This window comes from Clupea harengus, chromosome 8, assembly GCF_900700415.2.
Source record: "Clupea harengus chromosome 8, Ch_v2.0.2, whole genome shotgun sequence".
Classification (NCBI taxonomy): domain Eukaryota; kingdom Metazoa; phylum Chordata; class Actinopteri; order Clupeiformes; family Clupeidae; genus Clupea; species Clupea harengus.
In genome coordinates this window covers 10,893,934-10,920,691 of record NC_045159.1, presented here as the reverse complement: position 1 = coordinate 10,920,691, position 26,758 = coordinate 10,893,934, and positions in this window count along the sequence as shown.

The following is a 26,758-nucleotide window of genomic DNA, read 5'->3' as shown; positions in this document are numbered from 1 at the left end:
ACACACACACACACACACACACACACACACACACACACACACACACACACACACTCACACACACTCAATTCTTCTTCAAGTCTCAATTCTTCACTTCTCTATTCTTTCTCTGTGCTCGTCTCCTTTGATTTTTTTTATTACAGAAAGAGTCCTCTGGTCCCGTACTGAGAATTGAGATCCTGTCACAGATCCAAATATCCATCTGCTCTTTGCCCCACAAAAAAAAAAACTGCTTACCTTTGGGTTGAAAAAAAAACACTTTCGAACCATTGTCTTCTTCTTTGTACTCTAGGAGTCAGCCGTCACATATGTGCTTTGCTATCTCCATGGCAATGTGCCAGAGTCGACCCTTGATCTTACCGGGTGGCCTCCTCTACATATTTCATATCCATATCTAGGGTGCTACTGTTATCAATCAGAGTTTGAGAGCGGATGGGAGAGAGAGCCGGGGTAGGGGGCGGGGGGGTTATGGGTCTGAGGGAATGAGGGGATCAGTCAGTGTCAGGGTTTTTTATTTTATTTTGGCGGGGGGGTGTGGGGGGAGGGTCGATTTTTAGTTCAGCAGAAGAAGAGGAAGAAAACGCAGCCTTGCACCCATTCCCTGCACATTTACACTTCAAAAGACCTGAAGGAGCGCCTGTGTTTGCAGACGGGCGTGCAGATCAAACCAGAGTTAGCACATGAAAGAGAGGCCGCACTAATCTCCCCAAAATGACCCACGCCGGGGCTCCACCAATGGGGAGCCGGGAGGCTGACTGCAGAGGCGGGGGCTCGTGGAGCAATGAGCGGGGTCAACGGGGATGTGCAGGGAACTTCCTGGGTACTGATGAGGAGGAGAGACTAAACACACCAGAACTGGTAACTAAGAGAGAGAGAGAGAGAGAGAGAGAGAGAGAGAGAGTTTATCTCTAGTCGTTTAATGATCGTAGTTATTTAATGATGCTTTTGGGAAACACAACCCAGAACTAAACTGGATGTTCTTTTCAGTGGAATTTCTGACTCTGTAGGTACCATAGGTATTGTTTTGTAAATAGAGAGGAGCAACACTTTCGTGATAATTTTTCAGCTTCAGATGTAAAGAATAAATTACTGAGAACATCTGAATGTTGTGTACCATGTGCCCATACATCAGGTCAAATACATCAACTACCACACGTCATATAAACCATATCTTACATGATGTATAGAGAATATCATTTTGCATATAACATATCTACCGAGAACAGAAATGTATGTACTACCGTTCAAAAGTTCGGAATCACTGTTCACAATTGCTTTGTTATTGAAAGAAAGTCACACTTTGGTTCTATTCAAATGGACTAAATTGAACAGAAATGTAGTGCAGACATTGCTAATGTAGTAATGAACTATTACAGATGGAAATGTTCTGCCACCATCACTCCTGTGTTTCTGTGGTTCATTATGTTAACCAACCCTAAATTATCATATTTAAAAGGATAATTAATCATTGGAAAATGAAGTTTGTGCGGCTGAAGACCGTTGGGCTGTTTAGGGAAGCAATAAAACTTCCTTCACAGAACAGCGCACACCAGCTTTAACCAGAATACAGATAGAAGTGTGTGGCCCTGCTGCTCAACTGTACAAGTGGATAAGACATCAGAATATTTAGTTTGAGAAAATGTTGCCTTACAGGTCCTTAGCTGGCAGCAGCACACATAAAACACTAGTCTCATCGTCAGCAGTGAAGAAGCTCTGGAATGCTGGTCTTCTGGGCAGAGTTTCAAAGAAAACAATCCATATCCAAGACTGGCCTACGAAAGGGAAAGCATAAAATGGGCAAAAGGACTGTTGGGACACTGGTCGGACACTGGTGGGAAGATGATCAAAAAGAAGTTAGACAGACAAATCTAAGATGAGGTGATTGGATCTCAGAAAAGAAACTTTGTGAGGCACAGAACAAATGAAAATACTCTAGAGGAATGTATGACACTAAAGCACAGTAGAAGACATATGATTGTCTGTGGGGTGCTTTGATGCTGACAAGAATGTAATTTGTGCAGATTAAAAGGAATCTTAAATAAAAAGGCTATAACTCAATTTTTACAAGAACTCCATCACCGTGCCATGCCATGCCGTACCCTGTGAACGGCACTTGACCAGAGCCAAATTTATCCTACAACAAGACAGTGACCTAAAGCATTGCTCCAAATTATGCAAGACCTATTTAGTGAAGAACCTGTCAAGCTGTAATGCTGCAAACTTTGTTATTGCTGCAGATGGAGGAATCTTTGGTGAAAGCACATTATCAAGCACAACATTTTCATTTCAAGCCAAAATCATTATTTCCAACTTTGGATGTCTTGACTATATTTTCCAATACATTTTGCACTTCAATTCGATGGATAAAATATGGATTCTCCTGGAAAACGTGCCATGTTCTGGGTGATTCCTCACTGTTGAACATCAGTGTGTGATGCAGCTATTCTCTCATGCATGCATCTGTGTTACTATTCCTTAGGTGCTCAATGTCACAGAGAGCACCTAGCCAAGGTATTCAAACAACGTTAATTACCCCTCTTAAGGGCCATGACATGTTTGTGTTTTACAAGGTTAATTTACAAGGTCATTGCCTTTGAACCATCAAAAGCTAAATGTGGTCATTAATGGCCAACAGGGAGGGAGATAGACAGCTGCCCACAGGGCAAGACATTGTCACAGTCCCATAATTCCTGCAAGACACCACAGTCCCATAATTCCCATTGGCCTAACTACATGCTGTCAGTGTTAAATGGCCACACACACACACACACACACACACACACACACACACACACACACACACACACACACACACACACACAAAGGCACACCTCCACCATCACACAGCCCATCATCATTCTTACTTGAGTGCGTTGCGTTTTATGTCGACTCCATAGCTGGTGTGTCAACCCTCCTTTACAGATAGCCTTGCCGGCGGCCTATCCGTCATTCTTCCCCATAAAGAAAGCACATAATTGGTTTACCATAGGAAAAGCCACATCACCCATGCAAGGCGTATGATTAATGTGTCTCTAATCGATGGCCGTCTGGGGGGGAAGGCTCTTAGGGTGCATCCTCCACACAGGGGGTGGAGACACTTCCATAGGCTGGGGTCAGAGGTCGCCAGAGGTCGTCCTATAGATCAAATAGGCTAAGGTGTGGCAGCACTGATGCGCACAGACACACCAAAGACTGCATGACACACACAATGGACCACACAAAAAATGAGAAAATGAGAAAACAAATGACAGCAGGAAGAATAAAACATAAAATAAGGTTTGAATGGTATATGTAATATATATGGGAGAAAACAATATGGTGAAATGATGCCTTTCCCTTGTTTTGATCAAGATGTTCGAGAATGACTGTACAGATTAGAGATTAGAGGGGAAACAGTTCTCACCTACCATAGTTGGCATTGGAATCACAGACAGTTCTCACCTACCATAGTTGGCATTGGAATCACAGACAGTTCTCACCTACCATAGTTGGCATTGGAATCACAGACAGTTCTCACCTACCATAGTTGGCATTGGAATCACAGACAGTTCTCACCTACCATAGTTGGCATTGGAATCACAGACAGTTCTCACCTACCATAGTCGGCATTGGAATCACAGACAGTTCTCACCTACCATAGTCGGCATTGGAATCACAGACACAGTGGGCTTTAGGATGACTTTCCAGTTAAACAGAGAGAAAGAAGAAAGTAAGAAATAGGAAAAGTACTCTGTCTTCCATTTCTACACTGACTGACACTGAGAGAGAAAACAGATGACGGAGAACATGTGGATAAAAAAGGAAACAAAACAACATCGGGGAATGAAAGATTGAACTGATTTAATGAGCACTTTACTGAGAGAATGCATTCATAAAAAGTCATGTTGACAGGTAGAAAATTAGATGAAAAGTATTTACATTTTTTACCAAAGATGTTCCTTGAGATGCTATTGAACTGCAATAGGACGTGACAGCACAGCACAATGGGTTTCCACTGGTGTTTTACTCTCTCTCTCTATGTGAAGGTATGTGGCTGAGAAACACAGGTGTGAAACTACCAACCTGTTTGGTGCCAGCTGTCACAATCAACGAATTCCCAGTTGGCCTTGTAGAGGCTCTTTCTGGAGACTTCTAATCATTAACTCTTCAGTAGCCTTATAAAACAGACTGAAATGGCAGACTTTATATCATTTTTACAGTGTAACTACAAAATTCAATTCAATTAAATTCCATTCAATTTTATTTATGAAGCGCCAAAACAATAAAATTGTCTCAAGGCGCTTTACAGAGCCCAGTGCCTGAAACCAATCAAAAAATTAAAAATCAATAATTTCATAAAAAAAATGAACCATAGGATAACATATTTACCACCAGTGATGAAACATTTACTTTGCATTTACTTGGGGTTTGTGATGGTATTGAGATTGGGGTAGATGTAGGTACAATGAATGTGCTATTACACCCTCATAATTACTATCTTACTCAGTACGTATTGGTATAATTACAATGTAATAATTCCACTTCAACATAAAGTTATACCCAATGTTCTATCTGAGGCTAGCTTTAGGGGTGAAGCGTTATTTTAAAAACCGTCACTCCGGTTAGAAGAAGGTGTAAGGTCTGTGTTCTGTCCATGTCTAATTTCTGTGTTTGTCTCCCTTGTGTGGTCGCATGTTTGTTCCCGTGTCTAGTCCTCGTGCTTCCTTGTTCCCGCCATGTGCTTTCCCTGTGTTTGTTTGTCTGTGCCATGTGCCCTCTTGTTGTTGTCCGTGTCTCCACCCCTCACCTGTTCCCAATCTCCCGGGTTGTGTGTGTCATTGGGTTCACCTGTGTCCTGTTAATTCCCCTGGTTTAGTCCACCTGTGTCCTTGTCTGCCCCGCCTTGATTGTTCTCACCTGTCCCTCGTTATCTGTTGCCTGTGTGTATATATAGTCCTTGTTTTCTTGTTCCTCGTTGTGTCGTCGTAAAGTATGTTTCATGGTATGTTCCTTGTCTTTCCACTGCTCCTCGTGTTCCTAGCGTTTAGCGCTTTCGCCTTGTTCAAGTGATTACTCGTGCTTCTGACCTCTGCCTGCCCTACAACTATTCTCCTGCCTATTCCCTGTTTGGATTTGTTTGCCTACTTTTGGACTGCTTACCTGTGTACCGAACCCTGCTAGTAAACGTTTATTCTTCTGAATCTACCCCTGTGCTGAGTCGTGCAATTGAGTCCTTCACATCACCCACCATTCGTAACAGAAGGTGTGCACTGAGCGCCCTTTGGGGAGGACACAAACACACACCCACGCATGGAAGTAACACTGCAATGATTTCATCTATTTTTGCATTGCATCATCTTGTTGGTGGTGGCGGTGGCAAGAGGTAAGGCATGAAAAAATAATTTCCTGCCTGTGGTGGCAGCAGCAGTGGGAGTGAGGGGGGGGGGGATTATAGTGGTTCCCCCAGTCAGAGCGCTTGGTTGTGGGTTAGAGCAGGGGGTGCGCGGGGGGGTGGTGATCTACTGGAGATTTATTCAAACAGGTTTCCTGCGTGAGTCATGAATACCAAGGCATACCTGGCTGAGGCGGAGTGGAGGGGAGAGGGCGAGGGCAAGGGAGTCAGGGAGTGAGAGCTATCCATCCACACTGATTTAAAATGCCATGGCTTCAAGCACCATTTCGCCCCAATTCAGTGTCCCTAGGAAGACCCAGCTCATCTCACACAAATGTTAGTGAGCAAGTCAGTTGGAATGTGTTATGTGGTTACATTGACAAGGACATGGACACATACTCACACACACACACAGACACTCTCAAACTGAACAGACTGGCAAACTGTCACTCAATGCCATGTCATTTCATTAGCCCAGGGCCACAACTATATCAGTGCTCCACAAGGAAGGGCTTACCGATAGGCCAACATTTCTAATAGCCAAATATGATGTTAATCATGAAGGCCTAATCCATATTTGCCAATTTTCCTGAAAATGGAACCAGTGGGGTTTACTCGTTTTCATTGATAACGCTTATTTTCGCCTGACCAGTTTGCTTGTTGTTAAGCTTAATGGTGGGCTACTGTTAAGTTAGGCTACTCAGCCCAGTGAAGGCATGTCAGGTAGACGTGGATGTGGTTCCCATGGTACTCGATTTGCATGCAACAATTGCAGTTGCTGTGGCCAGGCAAGCTGAAGGGGGAGGAGCATAGGCTTGTGCAGTCTCGCAGAATTACACCCTAAATGCAGTTGTTGGGGATAAATCATTTAAAAAAAAAAAAAAAAAAAGAATGCCCCAACACACACACCTTTGGAAGATATGAATAGATACAGGAAGTGTCTCTCCCTCTTTCCCTCCCTACTTGCCCCCATCTGCCAATACACGTCCACTGTCCCCCTCACACACCATACACAGGACTCTCTCTCTCTCTCTCTCTCTTTCTCTCTCTTTCTTTCTCTCTCTCTCTGTCTCTCTCTCTCTGTCTCTCTCTCTCTGTCTCTCTCTACCTCTCTTTCTCTCTCTCTCTCTCTCTCTCTCTCTCTCTCTCTCTCTCTCTCTCTCTCTCTCTCTCGTTCATCAGGATGGCTCTTTCTGTAAGCCCCCTGGGCTGATGAAGACATCACCAGAGGTCTGTCCCAGCAGGTAGCCAGGCACCTGAATACCTAAACGCTGCTGCTCCACTGCGGCGGCTGCATTTGCATAGGCACTTATTGCACGGCCAAGCAGGAAAATCCATACATATCGGCAAGGCAAGATGCAGTGGTAACTGGGCGCTTAGTGTTGACTGCACCTTTCAACATGTTCTCTCAGAAGGCAACGGCCCTTTGTGGTCTTTGAAGCATTGTTCAAGCACAGCTTAATGAGATGGCTGGAATTCTGTGAGCTGAATCTGTTTAGAGTTTGAACAAGCTTGCATGGTTGCAGAGTAACAGGCAATACTACACCATTTGGATACAAAAAAAAGGCTCAGTAAAGTCAAAATATTCAGCATATTTTGATGGATATCTACGTTTTTCACATTTGACTTTCATAAGCTATAACCATCTATCAACTGTTTGTGATTTTGCAGATGATAGGTAAATAGTGTAGGTCTCCGTTCTCAGGTACAAATGCAACATAGTCCATTTACCCTCTCTGTCTCTCTCTCTCTCTGTCTCTGTCTCCTCTCTCTCTCTCTCTCTCAGACCTATACAAAAGTCACACTATTAGTATAATTGGTATAATGGAAGATGTCTTTAGGCTCTTAGGTATGACCCTTTTCTTGTTATTTGTCAAAGGTCCTAGCCCGAGCTCAAATATTTCCCCTGTAGTGCACCAGACTACCAGACTAATACCAGGGTCCTTCTGTAGAGGGAAGCCAAGTTAAGGAGACAGTTTTTGCTTGCTGCCCTATCCTGTTGGTGATGAGAAAATGTGAATTTTCCACAAGCCAACCCACATGCATATGCACATACACACTCACTCACCCACTCAGTCACACACCCACACACACACTTCCCTTGGGCTTGTATGGTAATGGGCATTGACATTTCTTCGCCTCACTGATAAGTTTCTCAGCACTGCTGACCTTACCAGCAGTGGTTAGGTCAACCCTCCACAGCCCACTTACACACACAGACACACACACACACACACACACACACACACACACACACACACACACACACACACACACACACACACACACACATGGACACTCCCTCTAAAGACCTATAGTTCTAATCAGGACACACATGCTAAATACCTGCACAGACCATCTCTGCACACACACACACACACACTCAAGACTAAAACAGCACTAATAAGCACTCATACTAAAGGTCAGCATAGCACATACTCACACACAAATCTTCTTCACACACGCACACATGCATACACACACACGACATGTAATCAGCACAAAGATTCCAAAGAGAAGCACAGCATGGCTTTACACACAAACCTTTTTTAATACGCAAAGCACACACACACACACACACACACACACACACACACACACACACACACACACACACACACACACACACACACACACCTGTTATAAGCATAAAAATGATAATGTGACAACATGTCTTTATTAAACACACACCCTGTCGATCAGAACACCACTTGCTCCATCATTAGGGAAGCTGCTGAATATGGACAATGCAACCAGCAGTGTCAGCTTTCCCCATCAGGGAATAATATACCCGATGTGGCACCACACTACGTGCTGTGAGTGTGTGGGCCATGCAGGAGTGTGTGTGTGTGTTTCTGTGTGTGTGAGAGAGAGAGAGTGTGAGAGTGTGTGTGAGAGAGAGAGAGAGAGAGAGAGAGAGAGAGAGCAGTGGTATCTTGTGCCATAGCCTTGGTAAACTGAGGCCATTGTGCCCCATTGAAATAAAAAAGTCAATATTGGGGCTGCATGGGAAAGCACAGGGCTCTGTGAGCTGTGTACACACACACACACACACACACACACACACACACACACACACACACACACACACACACACACACACACACACACACACACGCACAGCAGCCTTCAATAAGCAGCCATGTTTCATCATTACAAGGCATTCAAGCGCAAGTGGAATACGATCCTGCGACTGGGAGCCCTTTGTGTCGGGCCATGGTGTACTGGGCAATGTCACCGCCACAGCTATCAATCACATTTTACTGTGTCTTATTTATTTTACCACCCCTCCATCCCCCTCTCGCCACATCCATCAACACATGGCCATCCATCTTTTTATCCATCCAGACCTCCATCCATCCATCCATCCATCCATCCATCTATCCATCTGAATGGATATATCAGTATTTGGACATTTAGAGCGACCCATATCATTCTTTCCTTTTGTGGACAAAGGTGGTCAGAATCTTTTTATCTTTTTTCTCTGTTCCCTTCATTCTCCCTCTCTCTTTCTTTCTTCCACTCAGCCTTTCTTCCCTGTCTTTCTTTTGGCACCAACAATTAAATACCAGATCAGAATGTAATTTGTCAGTGATCTGAACCCAATTAAATCACTCAGTGCAGCAACTCTCTGCCTTTGATACAGAAGCCTTTGATATCATCTGCTAGCTTGGTGAAAGATCTCGTAATTTCGTTTTAGATCCAAGGTTACGGTTTTGCAGATAGTCAGGAACTCGGGAAAGTGTTCAACAAGAAATGGTTTATTCCAGCGCAAATTGAACAATCAACTTCGCATACCGAGGTACACGAGAGGAATCTTTCAAAATATTAGCCGAGACTCACGTCTCTTATACAATACAATTAACATGTAAACAATAACCTTAGGTATGGGAGGGGAAATGGTGGGTCTGGGGGTAGGTATCAGAACTGAAGGAATCACTGCTAATTAATCTGGTTAGGACTCTCACCCTAATTTAATACATATGTCTGTCCCACACCTAGTTTGGCAATCAACTAGCTGGCTTCATACAAAGGACCAGGATGCAGGGCTGATGGCTCTCAGACAAATGGCAGGAACCAGACCTAATGGGATTAAGAGACAGCTTTGATGTCTCTGTAGATTGACCATTTGTGCATCCTAAATATCTATGACAAATATCGATTTCAATGAAATCTAACAATCCCCTCCTATGATCATCAATCAATCTTACATTATGATCACAATAAAAGTTATAAACAATACAACTAAACATAGTCAAACATTGTTCTAGCATGAACAAACACACATGTCTTCATAGTGTAGTGGTTAAATATTCCTATAGTGTAGTGGTCAAAACTTTCTCATGGTGTGTTTATTCCTTTCGGTGTGGATGTCAAGTACTTAGCTCATAGGTAAAGGCGAAAAACCACGTTGGGAAAATTCCTTTACTGTTCCACAATCGTGTGGCAACACTTGTCTTCTGCAAGCTGTGAGCCGTAGCTAGACATCCTTTTTTCCTTTATTCATATGTAATTGAATCTGCATTGACTATTATGATATTGGGGGGACTAAACTTAATGGGAGCTAATAGTGGCGACCTCGTAGTCATCCTAACAACAATGCACATTGAAACTTTGACAATTGCATAAAGGCTCAAAATTGGAATAATCACTGACATAATCATCTGAAAAATTCCAGAGTAACCTCCCCATGAATCTATCCATCCGTTCCAACCGGGGGGTCTTTTCAGGCGTTGTACATTGGTGTAAATGTCCTGTATGTATGCAGAAATGTTCTTGGAGGAATCTGGTATGTAAGTACAACATTCTTGTTTCAGAATTGCGCAAGTACCGCCCTTGTCTGCCAGTACAATATCCAAAGCCATTCTGTTCTGCAGGGCTACCTTCCTAACGGCATGCAACTCTCCATTGACAGCGGACAAGGCTCCTGCGGTGTCATTCGCAATCTTGTCCATAATTGAGGCTACTTCTCTGATCTCATCCAGCGCCACGGTCACGCCATAGTTTGGGACGATGGCTGCAAAGAAACGTTGGGCTGGGGTAGCAACAACTTCATGACTGTTAAACAGATCACGCTTTGCTTTGTGATCAATGCGCACGTCACCGCCTATTCTCATAGCCGGCACCACGTACGCTTCGTAGCAGGCTCCTTTCCAGCCTTGGGGCAAATGTGAATACGCGTGTTTCCCACAAACGAACATAGTTCCATTCATAGCCACCTTCACGTCCGACTCTTGGTGGCTATCCGGCAATGAGATGTTCTCGACGTGGTCGTGCCATGTGATATTGATGCTCTGCTGGCCGACTGCGATCTCATATTCACATCCGCTGTGTCCCATAGGCATCCCAGTGCCATTATTTGTCCAACACAACAAACCTTTGGGTGCATAACTGATTTTTACCCATTCAGGTGGTCCATGTGGAGTTGGCCGCGGGCTGAGGATGACATCTGCCCTGTAGAATGGACTGGTTGTCTTTTTGTATGCAGTTACATAATCCACAAGCGTGAATGGAACTGCTAAATATGGGTATGTGTCTGACGAAGTGGGTAGCAATCCGCATACCCAACATGAATGTTTTCCTTGGGCCTGGGCATATGCGTGTGCAGTGGCGAGGAATGTGTTGTCCTTATGTGCGTCATGGTGGCTGTCATATAAGGAGGAAGCGTTTGGGATGCGGGTCATCACTGTCAGGATCATGGTCGCCATCCACTCGATACGCATTGGCGACGTCGTTCTCATGTTGATGGCTGATGTCGCCACCTTGTTCCTGAAACACACAAGCAGAAAACAAACGGCAGTATGCACTGTACTGCAGAATTAGAGGCATGCATTAACCTAAACTCTTAACTTCTGTTAAAAAAAACTATCAAACCATATCTCGTAGTCAAGTTCGTAATTAAAGTCATCATCTAAATTCCCATCCAATCATCATATCATTGCTAAAAGTAATGATATGATTAACACAAAGAGCATGACTTGAATTTACCCGTAATCATAGGTTTTTTCCTTGCGCCCCGTCAGAGATGGTTGTTCTGGGGGCATGCTTTTTATGCAGTGGGTGAAATGGTTCCATTCAGGTTCCCCCTTCACCATGACTGCAGCGTGGGAAGGTGACAATGCTCTCTGTGTTTTCTCACACTTCAGGTTAGCATTATAGGAACAAACATCTCGGCCCCCCAAACCTACAGTTCTTTTTATAACTTCCTCAGCTAAATCTTCGCCTGCAGCTTCCACTGACTCTGGTTCTATGCGTGTTCTGACCTCCGGCACCAGCGGCTCCTCAGTTTCCTGTGCCTTCTCTCTTACCCCATCACAGTAACCTGGCACTGCCCACTCATCATGGCACAGCCCACTGTCAACTGGGGATTTTCCATCTGGCAACGAACCTAGACCGTCTTTCTCAATAGTCACACACACATCACCTTTGTCAAGCCGCTGACTCTCAGCTGCCGTAAGACACCGTAAGGAGGGCAGACTTAGTTTCCCGGAACCGCAGACATGATGGTCTGTCTCTGATGATCCGTCAATTTCGCAAACCTACTGAATATGTTTTCATCATCATCACTCTCCTTGTCACCCTCTTTGTGATGGTTAAGATGAGGGGTATGTCTACCTCTTCCCTGCGTGTTGCATTGATTTGCCCAATGGCCATGTTTTCCACACTTATGACATGTATCATATGATCTATTTCTGGGTGCATACTGTGATCTGTAGTGTTGATGTTCAGGCGCTTTCCTAGGCCCTTGTGCATTTAAAAGTCTCAACATGCACTCCTGTTCAAAATCTGAATCCCAGGTGTTGACACATCTGAGTTTTTGCTCAACTCCACGTTCTACCCTTCTTGCCACATTGATTAGCATGTCTAAGGTAAACGTGGTGTCCTCCCAAGTAGGTGTGGTCAGCTTAACAGCCTGTTTCACCTCTGGATTCAGGCTATGCAACAAGTTAGCCTTTAGCGCCCCATTGTCGCTTGTACCAATATTCTCCTCTGTCAAACCACTCATGCCTGAATGTCTTAAAAACGTTTCAATGAATCTTTGAGAAAAATCATCCACAGCCTCATTAATCTTTTGTTTGCAAGCGGCAATCTTTGCCCAATCAGTGCTTGCATTAGTGGAACTTTGAATGAACTCACGTAATGCCTGCCAGCCCTCATCTATCTTCTGTTGGCTGTCTCCTAGCCCACTTTCAACAACCCGCCTAATTTTGTTTGCTTCAGATGCATTGAGAACAGTACACATCATCGCTACGCCATCCAATGGATGCAAACGATAAATGTTGCGCAACCGGTTTATTTTAGACCACGCCTCCATCCCCGATTTCCGAGGATGCTGCATATCTTTAGACCATAGATCAATGTCCTGGGGTTTTGCCGGTTTATAACTGTACACTACATTTCCACCAGCATGTCTGGTTGTCAAAGGTCGCAATCTGGCTGGTCCACCATCCAAATCCATTTCATCATCACTGTCCTCACACACATCACTGTCTGTGTGGGGTGCCATGGCTGACTGAAGCATCTTCCGTGTTGCTGTCTGAGCAGCCTCTCTCATTTCATAAAAAGGATACAAAGTCTCGCCAGGTAACGTCATATTATCAGAAACATTCATCCCTTTCCCAGATCGCGCAGCCTGAGTCAATATCAGTTTCTCTGCCTTCCGCGATCTCACATCCTCTGCTAGCGCTCTGACCTTATTTTTCTCCACGAGTAATTGTCTATCGGTCTCAGCCTTTTCGGCCTTCAACTTTGACAACTCCCTAGACAATTCCTCATATTTCTCCTTTTCCTCATGACAATATCTTTCTGTCTCAGCCTTCTGGGCAGCTTTTTGCTTACGCGTAACTTGACTCAGAATTATCAAAGCATACGGCAATTTGTTTTTGTCCGACATTCGCTGCATTTTTCCCCACGCGCGCTTTGCATCGTCAATAGGCCACAGATTATCATTGTCAGGCACAATGTCATATTTAGTTTCTAGCTTCCTTTGTACCACATCTACTTTCAAATAGTTATTAAGAAACCCTTTTACTGACGTAATTATGGTTCCTTCATCAATTTCAGGCACATCTCGCCCACCCTTCGTATCGGTGGGTCTCTGTTTAACTTTCTCGTTCTTTCCAATCATTTTGGCTTTTGCCACAACACGAAAAACTAGATCTCAGGGTATTATCTTTCCTCCTGATGAAACTCACTATGTCAACAGACGGTCGTTTGTGATTTCAGTCGTAATTTTCAAATTAAACGTCTGATTTCGACAAAGTATTCCTCTTCAATACACAACGTCTCTATTATGCAACCAAAACCAGTTACCTCATCTATCACAGTCTCACACACTGTAAAAGACGGGAAAACTGCGATTTAATTCTACAAGACCTCCAAGTATTAATAAAGTTAATTGTCAGGAATCACCAAACACCGAGCTTTAACACAAAAACACAGCTGAAGCCTTCCACTTCACTGAGTTAAAAAACACAACGGTAGTACCCTTGCTACGCAACCTATCCAATAATGAGCAGTTTACTCTGCGTTCACCCTGCAAAAATCAATACTGGAAACTATTTGCGCCAGGACTACACGTTTTGTATGGTTTTTCCGAAAAGGGCATACAAGCACCTTTAACACATACAACACACGGGAAATTCTGTCCCGCAAAAACCAAAGTGCATACAATTACGGATAAATGTACCACTTACTCATAAGTGATCTGTCTCGGAAAACACACGTTCACTTATGGGCCCAATTTTTACAAGTCCTTATATCTGCTCAATGGATCTAAAGTACACAGCAACTTTCGGTTCTTTTTTTCAGCGAAGTAGAAATGTAAAATATTCTCTCACCGTATTTTTTTTTCTTCTTCTTGAAACTGGGTGGACAACACCAAATGAAAGATCTCGTAATTTCGTTTTAGATCCAAGGTTACGGTTTTGCAGATAGTCAGGAACTCGGGAAAGTGTTCAACAAGAAATGGTTTATTCCAGCGCAAATTGAACAATCAACTTCGCATACCGAGGTACACGAGAGGAATCTTTCAAAATATTAGCCGAGACTCACGTCTCTTATACAATACAATTAACATGTAAACAATAACCTTAGGTATGGGAGGGGAAATGGTGGGTCTGGGGGTAGGTATCAGAACTGAAGGAATCACTGCTAATTAATCTGGTTAGGACTCTCACCCTAATTTAATACATATGTCTGTCCCACACCTAGTTTGGCAATCAACTAGCTGGCTTCATACAAAGGACCAGGATGCAGGGCTGATGGCTCTCAGACAAATGGCAGGAACCAGACCTAATGGGATTAAGAGACAGCTTTGATGTCTCTGTAGATTGACCATTTGTGCATCCTAAATATCTATGACAAATATCGATTTCAATGAAATCTAACATTGGCTTGGACCGAGGTCACTATTGATTATGGCAGCCAAAATAACAACATCCATATTCCACTCAACATCCCCATTAAAGATGCAGCAACTGTCCAACGATAGAACCAAATCTGTTTTGTGTTTGTGTTTGTTTTTCTTTTTCCCTTCATAGATAAATACAGATAAATAAATAATTCATAGCAATACAATAAAAACAATGCCTCTTCTTAGCAACACAACAGATCCATCTGTGACATGTTGGTGTATGGACAGCAGCCAGAGTAATGATATTAATTGGTTGCCTTCAGGCGTAAATGCCACACAATCACAACACAATTAAAAACACATCTCTCTGGGTAGCAATCACATTATTACCCATCCTGACCTATCTGGGGTCAAAGGTCACCCAAACAAAAGAGACATCCTCTGCCTCTCCCGGTGGCCTTATCTCTGTGCTGAAACTGAGCGATGCACGTTAGTCCTTGAGCTTAATTAAGCACTTCAATAATTGCTATCCCGCCTAATGACGATGTGCTTGCCCTTACAGCGGCGAGGTTTGTCATTGTTTTTATGTGATAATATTAAGCGATTCATAACAAGGAGTGGGGAGACGATGTCGGCATCATGGGCAGCTAGAAAGGGCAGGGGTTCTCCGAGGACTAGCACATTATAATGCACAGAGTTGGCCCACCGCTGTGGAGATTGTTATTAAAAAAGTAATTTTACATTGGCATTAAACACAGACAATGGATTAAAACGCTAAATTGAATCGGGGAGAGATTCTATTAAATCTCTCTCTCTCTTTCTGTGCTGTCTCCTATTCTCTCTCTTTCTCTCTGTGAATTAGCAACCAAAGGCTGTAACATCTTCTCGGGCAGGATTTTCCATCTCTCTCATTACAGAGAATACCAGAAGTTACACAAAGGCCATTAGAGAAATCATTTCTTTTCATTTCGGATTAATCAGATAACATTATACTGATGACCGGGGTGGTAATTAGAATAGTGTCTGAAATATCCTTCCACCTGTAATCCTCCTTATTCCCAGTCAGAGTCGGGCCGACTTAGTCTCCCATCTAATAACCCAGTGAGAGAAAGCAGTGGACACACAGGAACAGTTCTGTTGGACTGCTAATGACGTGTGGTTTCCACAGGCCTTTTACTTGAGCTGCTTCCATGTGAAAAAGAATGAGCCACAGTGACTTTCAAGGAACTCGTGTGAGGGGGAATCCACAAAGCTGAGGTGTGTTAGTGTGTACGTGTGTGTGTGTGTGTATGTGTGTATGTGTGTGCGTGTGCGCATTTTGCCTGCTGTCCTTTCTGCTTTGTGGTATGTGACAATGGGCCCCACTCTTTGGGTGGGTTGTTAAGGAAGGTAGTGGGGATGAACCACCATTATGTATGACCTTCATTCCTCTCGCCATTTCAAGATTAATTATCACACACACACACACACACACACACACACACACACACACACACACACACTCACACACTCACACACTCACACACACTCACACACACACACTAATTAGTACACACTCACTGCACAACACTGTATGGCTCCACACACAATGGGCTGCAGGAAACTTCAGTGCAGTGCACACACAAAAAATTCACACTCACTAATTAGTACACACTCACTGCACAAGACTGCATACCTCAATGCACAAGCACAATAATACACTCAGGTAACCATACATATCTACAGACACCCACTATCTCTGTTTTATCTCCTTTACATCTCTTTCTCTCTCTCCCACCACACACACACGCACACACACACGCACTCACACACGCACGCACACACACACACACACGCACACACGCACACACACAAACACACTCAGACAGACACACACAGACACACAGACTCATACACACACAGACAGACACACAGACTTATACACACACATTCATCTACAGTGAGCCTTCACATACAATGGCATTCACACGCTAACCACATTTAGCAGCTCTGCATGTAGCGGAGTGATAATGGATGATAATGGCTCCTGTCTTTCGAGAGTGAGGGTCTCCATATTATCTGCTCAATTAAACTGCACTGTGGCACCTATGCTTGTCTTTTCCTGTTCGCTTTGTTCCAGCTTCATCTGTTCGGACCACCACTGGCAATTTGCTTTTGTTGTCGCGGTTGTTACATTTGTTTTGTTCCTGCTGCTAAAAGGACTAATTCATTTTTTTGTATCAAGGCAATTCACTGTCTAGCAGAAAACCAATGTCATGCCATTGTGACTTTACATCCATTCCCCACCTCCATTTCCAATACAGATTCTTTTTTTAACTTGCGGTTTAAAGGAAGAATGAATGAAGACTATTTTCTGTAGTCATCATTGTTTTGCTCGATCATCGGCTGTGTTTGAGAATTCTTATCTCTAATTGCCATGTTCTTTAACATAATACCTGTTGATAATCGGATAAACCCTCACTTATTCTTGCTTCAGATTACCATCATAATTAAGCAGGGGGGGAAATGCATACATTGCTGTTGTTCAGGGTTCTCTGATTACCATATGCCAAACATAGTTTGCATGTGTGTATCTGTGAACTGTATGCCTACACGTCTGCTTTGATTTGTCTCACTCTCAGCGTGTATGTGTGCAAACACACATCTTTTTGTGCTAATATGTGATATGTGTGTGTGGGAGGTGACATCAAGGAGGTGGATAATGTGGGTATTTGTCCTGGTGTTTGTTTTCAAGAAAGAAAGAAAACCAGTCTAACTGGTACAGTGGCTAGAGCTACACTGCTCTCCTGAAAATCTGTTTATAAATCTCAGAGGAAGGCTGTCACTGGGAAGAACAATGGTAACCATTTTACCACTATACCATTAGCCACTCTGAATCATCTCCCAGTGAAAGACCTGCCTGTAATCCCCAGCCTTCCTCTAACATCCCCATGCCTTTATGTACCCGAGGTGCCTCCTTCAGTCCCACCGGTCTTTATTCACTTCCTCCTACAGCTGACGTGCATGTAAGTCAATATTTCATCCCTAATTCGGTGGTGGTGGAAAGCACTACCAATCATGACATGACATTTACACAGACTTCCAGATAGGTAAGCCATGAGACAGCAGAGGAGGGGAGGCAGAGGGAGAAAGAGATTGAGAGGAAAGCATAGCAATAGACAGACCTAGGAAGGGAAAGAGAAGAAGAGAGAGAAGAAGAGAGGACACGAGAGAGTCAAAGAGATGGAAGAAGAGAGACAGAGAGAGGAAAAAGAAGAGAGGAGGGAAGAGAGAGGATAGAGACAGGGAGAAAATGAGTGTGAGAGAGAAAAGGAGAGACAATGAAAAGCCAAGAGAGAGAAAAAGAGAGAGAGAAGAAAAAAACAGTCATTCCGGAGGTCATAAGGTACGGCCAATGCTGTGGCCCCAGCATAGCTCCTACTCTGAGCACCATCTGATTTATATGCCACTCCTCCGCTGTAGTTATGGCCTTCCCATGATAAACATCTCCCCTCTGTATTTACGGTGCTTCAGATGCCTGTTAGATCCAGGCCAAGACGGAGCCAGAGACTGCTGCTGAGGAACCCTCTCTAGATATCCAAAGCCTCCTCTGTCTCCCTTCCAGTCTCTCAGTGCTGTGAACTCACCAGACTGAACCAGTGGCAGTGAGGTGCTGTAAATCTGGTGGATTACTGTTGGGTCTCTGTTGGCCTTGTCTTACTTTAAGGCCATGCACTGGTGACGACCCTGAGGTGTGGTTTGTAGGCCATAGAGTGCTGGTATCCAGGTTCTAGTCTTTTAGATGTCAACGTGATATGAGTTGGTAGTTATGCTACAGATGCCAATGCTGACAGGGTTAACACGCAGAGACAGTGTCTGAAATTCGGATTCCTTTTCTAAGAAATAATCGGTTTGTTTGGAAAGCAGGAGGAATCCTTACAGACTGACTAGAAGGCTGTTCTGAGTCTGGTCTGTTGAGAGGAACCACCAGAGAAACTATTTGCCACAGCTTGCCGTAGCCTCTCTGAGTCTGTTGTGCCAGGATGTGCCCACAGGAACCAGGCCTGTCTGTCGGGGCTTGGGCCCGGGATCACTGCTGGCAAGAGATCTCCTGCTGCTTCGTCTGAAGTCACCAAATGTCTGCTCGCCATGACTCATCATGGGCATATGGGGAGGCCTTGACAGAATCTCTAACATGATGGACAGCTCTAACATGATGGAGAGTGTGATATACACAGCCTCTCTCTTTATATCTTTCTTTTTAGATCCCCTTACATGCCTCTCTCCATTTTATTCTAAAACTTGGGCAAGACATGTGTGTTTCCAAGACATGTCATGCCTCAAAACTGACAAAACAATTAAACTAGTTTGTTACACAGCTGCTTGTTGTCATGGAATTATTAAGTTAATAATTTTGTTCTATAAATACACTCAATGTATTTGAGCTATTTATATAAGGGTGTTTGCTGATAAAAAAAAAAAATGTATTCGGCTACTTCTCCGACTACTGCTATTATTTAATAACAACTGAAAGTATCGTGAAAACTGTTACAAGTTAAAGCATCCAACAGGCCTATTTGGAATAGAATGTCTCTGCTCTGTATGCTATTGGAGCACATGCCCTTCACCAAGGTGATGAGTCCACCCCCTCTCTCTCTCACTCACTCTTGTCCTCCCCCTCTTTCTGTACTTGTCTCACTTACTCCCTTTGTTTCTATCTCTGTCTGCCTCTCCATTTCACTCTCTACCCCTCTTCTCCTTCTCTCTGTACTGGTGAAGAGTTCTGATAGACACCCACAGGATTGCCCCACAGAGGAGCCCAACTCACACCATCAATAAAGGTCACCACAGTAGTTACTTACAAAGAGGGAACAGAGGTGGTGCAGGAAGAAAATACACTCTTTCCTCAGAGCATTTTTCCAGGAGAGTCTCTGTATGTGAGATGTGTGTGTGCGTCTGTGTTTGTGCTTGTGTGTGTGCACACATGTGTCTCTGTGTGTGCATATGCATGTGTATGAGTGTGTCCCTGTATATATATGTATGTGTGTGTGTGTGTATGTGCGGTGTGTGTGTGTGTTTGACTGCCTGTGTGTGTGTGTGTGTGTGTGTGTGTGTGTGTGTGTTTGTGTGACTGCCTGTGTGTGTTTTCGTTTGTGTGACTGCCTGTGTGTGTGTGTGTGTGTGTGTCAGAGAGAAGGCCTCATGTGAGAGCAGCACTGTGAGGGAGGCCATGAAACAGATGTGACATGTTTGGAGCTGCAGCCTCCCCCCAGCAGGAGAGAGCTGTGTCAGACGGATCGGGGAATGCCAAGGCGAAAGGAACAGAGGAGGTTTTTTTGAAGAGTAAAACAAAGGAGGATCTCTCCAAAGTCATCCCAGACACTCTCCCACACATCCCACTCTACACCCGGAGAGAAGCCCACACCCGACGCGATTCAGCCAAGATCCGGGCCAGATTTGGTGCAGAGTCAACTTTTGTCTGTTACTATCAGAGTTGCAAAGCTGAGCATACATAGTAGAGCACATTCACTTGAAGACACACAGACACACACACACACACACACACACACTTTTCAGACCAAACATCAAGAGCCAATGGTTCTATTTTTGCACTTTGTCGTCTTTAATGGCTTTAGACTAAAGCCACTGAGTGTTTGTCTGGCTGTGGAAAAGGCAATCCAGCCATTTCTTTATCTCATCAAACAGAAACGGAAGAAAGGTTTCGGTTGACTCTTTGACCTTCCTCCATACAGTTTCCTCGCTTGCTTTCAGAAACAGGGCAATGGATTTTAAAAGGCACTAGACCGGATTCTATTGAATTGCGCAGTCAATAAGGATGAAAAAAAAAAAAAATGTTTTGTGTCGTGAAGCTTAGCGTTTCCGTGCGCTGAGACACCGGTTGTTCTGAAAACTGTCAAGAAACTTTCTACACCATGTCAATATGTGGATCAGTGAGAAGTACAGCATTTGTACAATTCATTTGATTTGTCACAGAGGGAGGGAGCTGTCCATGCTTTGAAGCAAGAAGTACCCAGCAAAGACAACACACAGGAGAATAAAAGTCAAAGTCAGTAGAATGGGTTCTCATGATAGGACTAACAAGAAGATACAGTTCAATTTGCATTTCTAAACACATTTCTAAGGGTATGGTCGTGCTAAGTTGTCAAGGATGCTGAGGTATACAAAATGGCTAATAATATTACTGACCTCAGACATAAGCCCTCTCCTCGTCCTGATTGTTTTCTATGCCCTGTCTTTATCTCTACAGGAATGTAATGTAGCAGAGCAGTGTGATTGCTTTAAGACTGCATGATAAGGATTCATTTTGTTTCTGTGAAATGCATCATTTAAATATGCATTAATATGTCAACATTACTCTTCGCTGTTGGTTCAAATACATTTTGATAATAGTTAAGTTCAATATCTGTCAGGACTGCCTCAACTTAATCTGCTTTCGCGTCTAGCATACATTCACTAGAACATGATATGCTGTGAAAGTACGGCCCTCATTGACAGCAGGCGTTAAATGAGATCCTATGCAGACAAGATCAACATTTATTGGACAATAGGCTTTGGACTCGTCATTTTGGGACACGCCTGGACGCACACCTTCACTAGAAGTCTATGGCTATGTCCAGACGGCAGGCAAATCAGATTTGTTTCTCAAATCAGATCTTTTCAGACTTTTATTGCAGACTTCTGAATGTTCATTTTGGAAGTTAACTGTTAGGTGGGGTACTTTTTGTTTTAATGATAATGCTAACTAGCTAATTCATAGCTAGGCTCAATTCCAGTGCATCATGCTAATTTTGTTGAGCTGGCTGCCGACATAACATCAGTTTATGTCATTTTGCTGTTAGAAAAGCTCAGCTGTGCTTCCCCTGTGTTTAAAACCACTGCAGTCACTGTAGCAGGGGCAGTATCAAAAGGAGGCAATGCTATGGTGTGTCCATGTCTCGCATTTCAAAACTCTCAGTAATATTTCAGAACCTATCTGACTGTGACTGAGCATAGGGAGACGACCACAAGAGTGTGAATACAGGGTAATACCTTTGGGAATTGAACACAGGGAAATACCTGGAAATAGGGGGGGGGGATTGCTGAAAAAGATGTACCAGAATTGATCTTAGTGCTATTCACAGAGGACCTTTATCTGACTATTTCGTCACCACTTTCCTTTTTCCATCCATGCTCTTGCCTGCTGATCATTTCTCAGGCTGATTCAAATGTCATTTCATCCAATTGGATGTCCAACACCAGAATCACACCAGGAGGTGAAATGAGTTCTCGATTTATGAAATGTATGGAAGAACATAATTTCTCACTGGTGCTGTAAGAAACCTGTAAGGATTTAGTCTAAGCACATACAGTATCTGAATTATTCATTCCCACTCTTCTTAACCACAGAAGGCATAAACGTCTGTGCTGATATTATTATTCAAGATTATTCAAATATATAACGCAACTTGACACGATATAAGGAAAGGCGATGCTGTAAAGGTCAGAATGTAATGACAGACCCACTATACTTACTATACCTGGAGGAAAGGTTATTGATGGAGACGATATGAAAAATTGGAAAAAAGAGTGAGAGAAAGAGAAAGGTGTCACACACATACAGAAAGAGAGAGAGAGAGAGAGGGGGGGGGGGGGGTGAGATGATCAACCAAGGACTAAAACAGGACAGTGTAGAGTAATCTCCACCAGCGTTGAGCACTCTGTAGTTGAGAAATCCCAGGAAGCCGGTGTGAGTGTGCTGTGAGTTTGCTGTGGCTTCAGCAGCCTGGGCTTATCTGTGAGTGTGCTGGAGTGAGTGAGTGAGTGAGTGGGGATGGGGGCATTCTCCTGAAGGGGCATTCCACACAGCTGAGAAGGAGTCAGTCATCAGAGACTCTGACCTTCAGATCCTCACAATCAGCACAGCGCCATTTAACACACACACACATACACACACTGCAGAAGCACACAAACTCACACACAAAGAGAAAGAAACACACACACACACACACACACACACACACACACACACAACACACACACACACACACACACACACAGGTTGCACTTTATCATTAGATATTTTCATGATCAACCTATCAATCCTCCTGATTGTCTGACTTTAATTTCTCTTCTCCCTCTCTCCAACCCTCTCTCTCACTCTCTCTTTCTCTCTCTCTCTCTTTCTCTCCCACACATACACAGGGCATACACATCAAACATGTGAACCCTTTCAACAAGGTCAAGGTAGAAGTTGACTGTCTTGCCCAGTCAGCAGATACTGCTCTCGCTAACCGTGTTTGCCGTTTTATTAGATTAGAGCTTCCAGACCTAACTCAGCATAAGGCTGAGCCACCCTACACGCATGTGGATTCTCAATGGTTCAGTAGTGTGTGTGTGTGTGTGTGTGTGTGTGTGTGTGTGTGTGTGTGTGTGTGTGTGTGTGTGTGTGTGTGTGTGTGTGTGTGTGTGTGTGTGTGTGTGTGTGTGTGTGTGCGTGTGCGTGTGTGTGTGTGTGTGCGTGCGTGTGTGTGAAGCTGAGATACACTGCACCCATGATCTTTCTCCACGTTAAGCAGAAAGTCACTGAAACATTTATGTGCCTTATGACCTCCTTTCCTGTGGACAGTGTAACCCCAACACAGACATTTTCTGCAAAATCACAAAGCGTTTCTAAATACTTTGTTAAAGTGTTAAAGTATTTTATTTACCCCATTTACTCTGGATTCATACGCAAATCTAAGCTTGAAGCTATGTAGGTACGTGAGAGAGCACACTTAAGTGTGTGCGTGTGTGTGCTTTTCCCTGGCTCGGTGAGTGTGTGTGGTTGTGTGCAAATACATTTACATTTACATTTAGTCATTTAGCAGACGCTTTTATCCAAAGCGACTTACATATGTGCGACTTACAATGTATACACATTTTACATTTACACTGATGGCACACTGCACATCAGGAGCAATTAGGGGTTCAGTGTCTTGCTCAAGGACACTTCGACAGGGAATCGAACTAGCAACCTTCTGATTACTAACCGACTTCTCTACCTCCTGAACCACTGTCGCAAATACATGAGTGTGTGTCTGTAGGCAGCACCATACTATGAAACTCAAACTCTGCTGATCAAGCAGATCACTCATGTATCATTGCTCTGAGCTCCGAGAGGCTGTTTCTGTGGCAATCGTCGCAGGAGAAAGGACAGGATTTGTTGTACTTACAGACAGAAGCCTTGGCAGTCATCGCCGGATAGAGCATTCAGCCTGCTCCCTAAGCTGGAAAGCCTCAACCATTACCGTGCTTTTTCTCCGAGATTTCACTGAGAGTACAGAGTGAGAGCTGAACACATTTACTTTACATTTTGATGAAAGAAGCTCTCCCCGCTCACTTACCTGCGGCAGGAAAAAAAAAAAGTCTTCAAACCAAATATTTCAGGCTACAAAGAGGAAAGAGTATCCGTGATCTGTGTCTGACAAGCCCATTTTGTAACATACTCTGACAACTTTTCAAGAACAGCATCCAGGCTGCCAGCCCTTTTGAGTAAGCGTAAGGTGGACAGGTTCTAGAATACATGCATAGAAATCTTAGATCCCAAAATGTTATCCCAGAAAGAAATACATTCTCCTTTTCTTACACCTCAGAGGAACCACTGTGCTCAGTGTAAAATGTCTCTATCATCTTGACAAACCTTTAGCCTGCATCAAGGCTGCACAAAGGCACTTACACCAACACTGGACACAGGCAGATATATACCAAGACCACATATAGGCAGCTATACCAAGACCACATATAGGCAGCTATTCCAAGACCACATATAGGCAGCTATACCAAGACCCCATATAGGCAGCTATACCAAGACCACATATAGGCAGCTATACCAAGACCCCATTTAGGCAGATATATCAAGACCACATATAGGCAGCTATACCAAGACCCCATATAGGCAGCTATATCAAGACCACATATAGGCAGCTATACCAATACCACATATAGGCAGATATATCAAGACCACATATAGGCAGATATATCAAGCACTTCAACAAGCATCTGTGCCATGAGCTTTATCATGCTTCTCTGAGCTGATGACACACATTAATTAGAACTTTCATTTGCTGTAACTCACTGATCAGACGACCCAAAGGAAATTGAGTTAAATGAACCCAGCCGAGGTACAGAGAGGAAACAGATATTACAGCAGTGTTCACTCAGTGTGAAAGACTCTCAAACTGAATCTCAGACTGAAACCAAACACTATTCAACTTCATTCATTAAATGCCAAATGGGTCTGAGTCACAAGGTAGAAACTCGCTGCCTTTGTAGGGCTGAAGTTTCTGATTTGCATTATGCACCTCACTGCTCCTCATCCAGCACAGGCCTTGAGTCTGCACAGGCCTTGAGTCTGCCCCCTCTGGGAGCTGGATATGAGAAGGCTGCCACTCAATAATTCTATTTGGAGTTGACAGTGACAGAATACAGGAGAACCAGCCTTGCAGATCCTCTTCTGGGACAGCACAGAACTGTGTCAGATCACTGACAGGCTCCACAAACCTACCTGGACAACTGTCAGAATGACTGTCAAATACGGAAAAGGGACAATAAATTAGCTGCCATCTCTGGTAATACTTTAATTGAGGGGTGCGTGGGATTTTATAACCCCCTCATAAGCACTAACACAAACAAACAAACTTACATAAATGCAATTACTTTGTAGTGACACAAGGGACCCTTCAAATAAAGTGAATGCATCTCTTAACCAAGCTAATAAAAAGGAAAATTATTGAGTGAAACATTTTGTCAAGTAGAACTGGTTACTACTTCCTGTGTGAATTTCTGTAGAATAATAGTTGTATCTACATCATATCTATATCATATCATATTATATGTATATCATCTATATCTATATCATCAAGACTGTAAGACCATTTAGAGTATGTGGAATGTGGGTGATACCCATTGAGCTTACAAGTCTTTCTAATAGCTGCAATTAAAGCGCATTCAATAGGTGTGAATTTACGTACATGTCCATGCATAACGACTAAGCTAACCTCATCCTCAGCCACTGCAACTCAACAGCTGGAAGTGCAAGCCCAGAGGTCTTCTTTTTTGGTATTTTCTCTCTCTCTCTCTCTCAGTGAATCCCACTGCTTCTGGAAAAAGAACTCCAGAACCTAAGGTGTTGAACAGCACGTTTTCCCTCCCAGTCGGCCATGAGGTAGCTCGCTTCCTTCAGGCCTTAAGAGATCTCCCACTAGGCCTCCCCAGCAAAACAATACAGTCCGTCAAATGTTCTAGACACAGCATCATTGAAACTTCTCTCCTGTTCCATGTATTACTTCTGCCTGCACACCATAAGGAATTCCATTCCTTTGTTATTTCCATAGCCTAAGGAAGAGAGAGAGAGAGAGGTATAAGAATGGGAAAGGATTAGAGATGGAGGATGGGAGGAAAGGAGAGGAAGAAAAGAGAGAGCGAAAGAGCATTAGTCTAGCAATCAATGGCAAGGGAAAAGAAGACCAGAGATAAATCCATGTACTAATTATACCGCGAGAAGTCAAGTGGCGGTGGGAAGATCAAAATATTGATGTGGTCAGCTGAAACATCTCACACACACACACACCCACACACCCAGCCACCCACACCCCCCCCCCCCCCCACACACACACACACCCACACTATCTCTTAGACACATGCACACTACAAAAAAATCTTAAGACACACTAATTCGTGCCTAAGAGTTTAGTTATAAGCAGGAACAGTTCTTTGAAAATGTCTTCCCATACTTCCCATCCTCCCCTCAAAGCCTGCGGAGCTGTGTGAGTTAAAGGGGGTGGGCTCTGATGAGAGAGAGGGCAGAGAGGAGCCGCTCATTAGCTGAACAGCAGACATTGACAGCTTTGCAGTGGAATGCATAAATTCCTCCAAAAAGACTAGGCTCAGTACACCGATGTTTGGTTGTGTTTATCTAATGCTTCTTTTGGCTGTTTCCGTATGTTATGTTCAGTGATGGGGTGGTGGGACACACACACACACACCATTAGATCACACCTCCTCAAAGGAGGTGA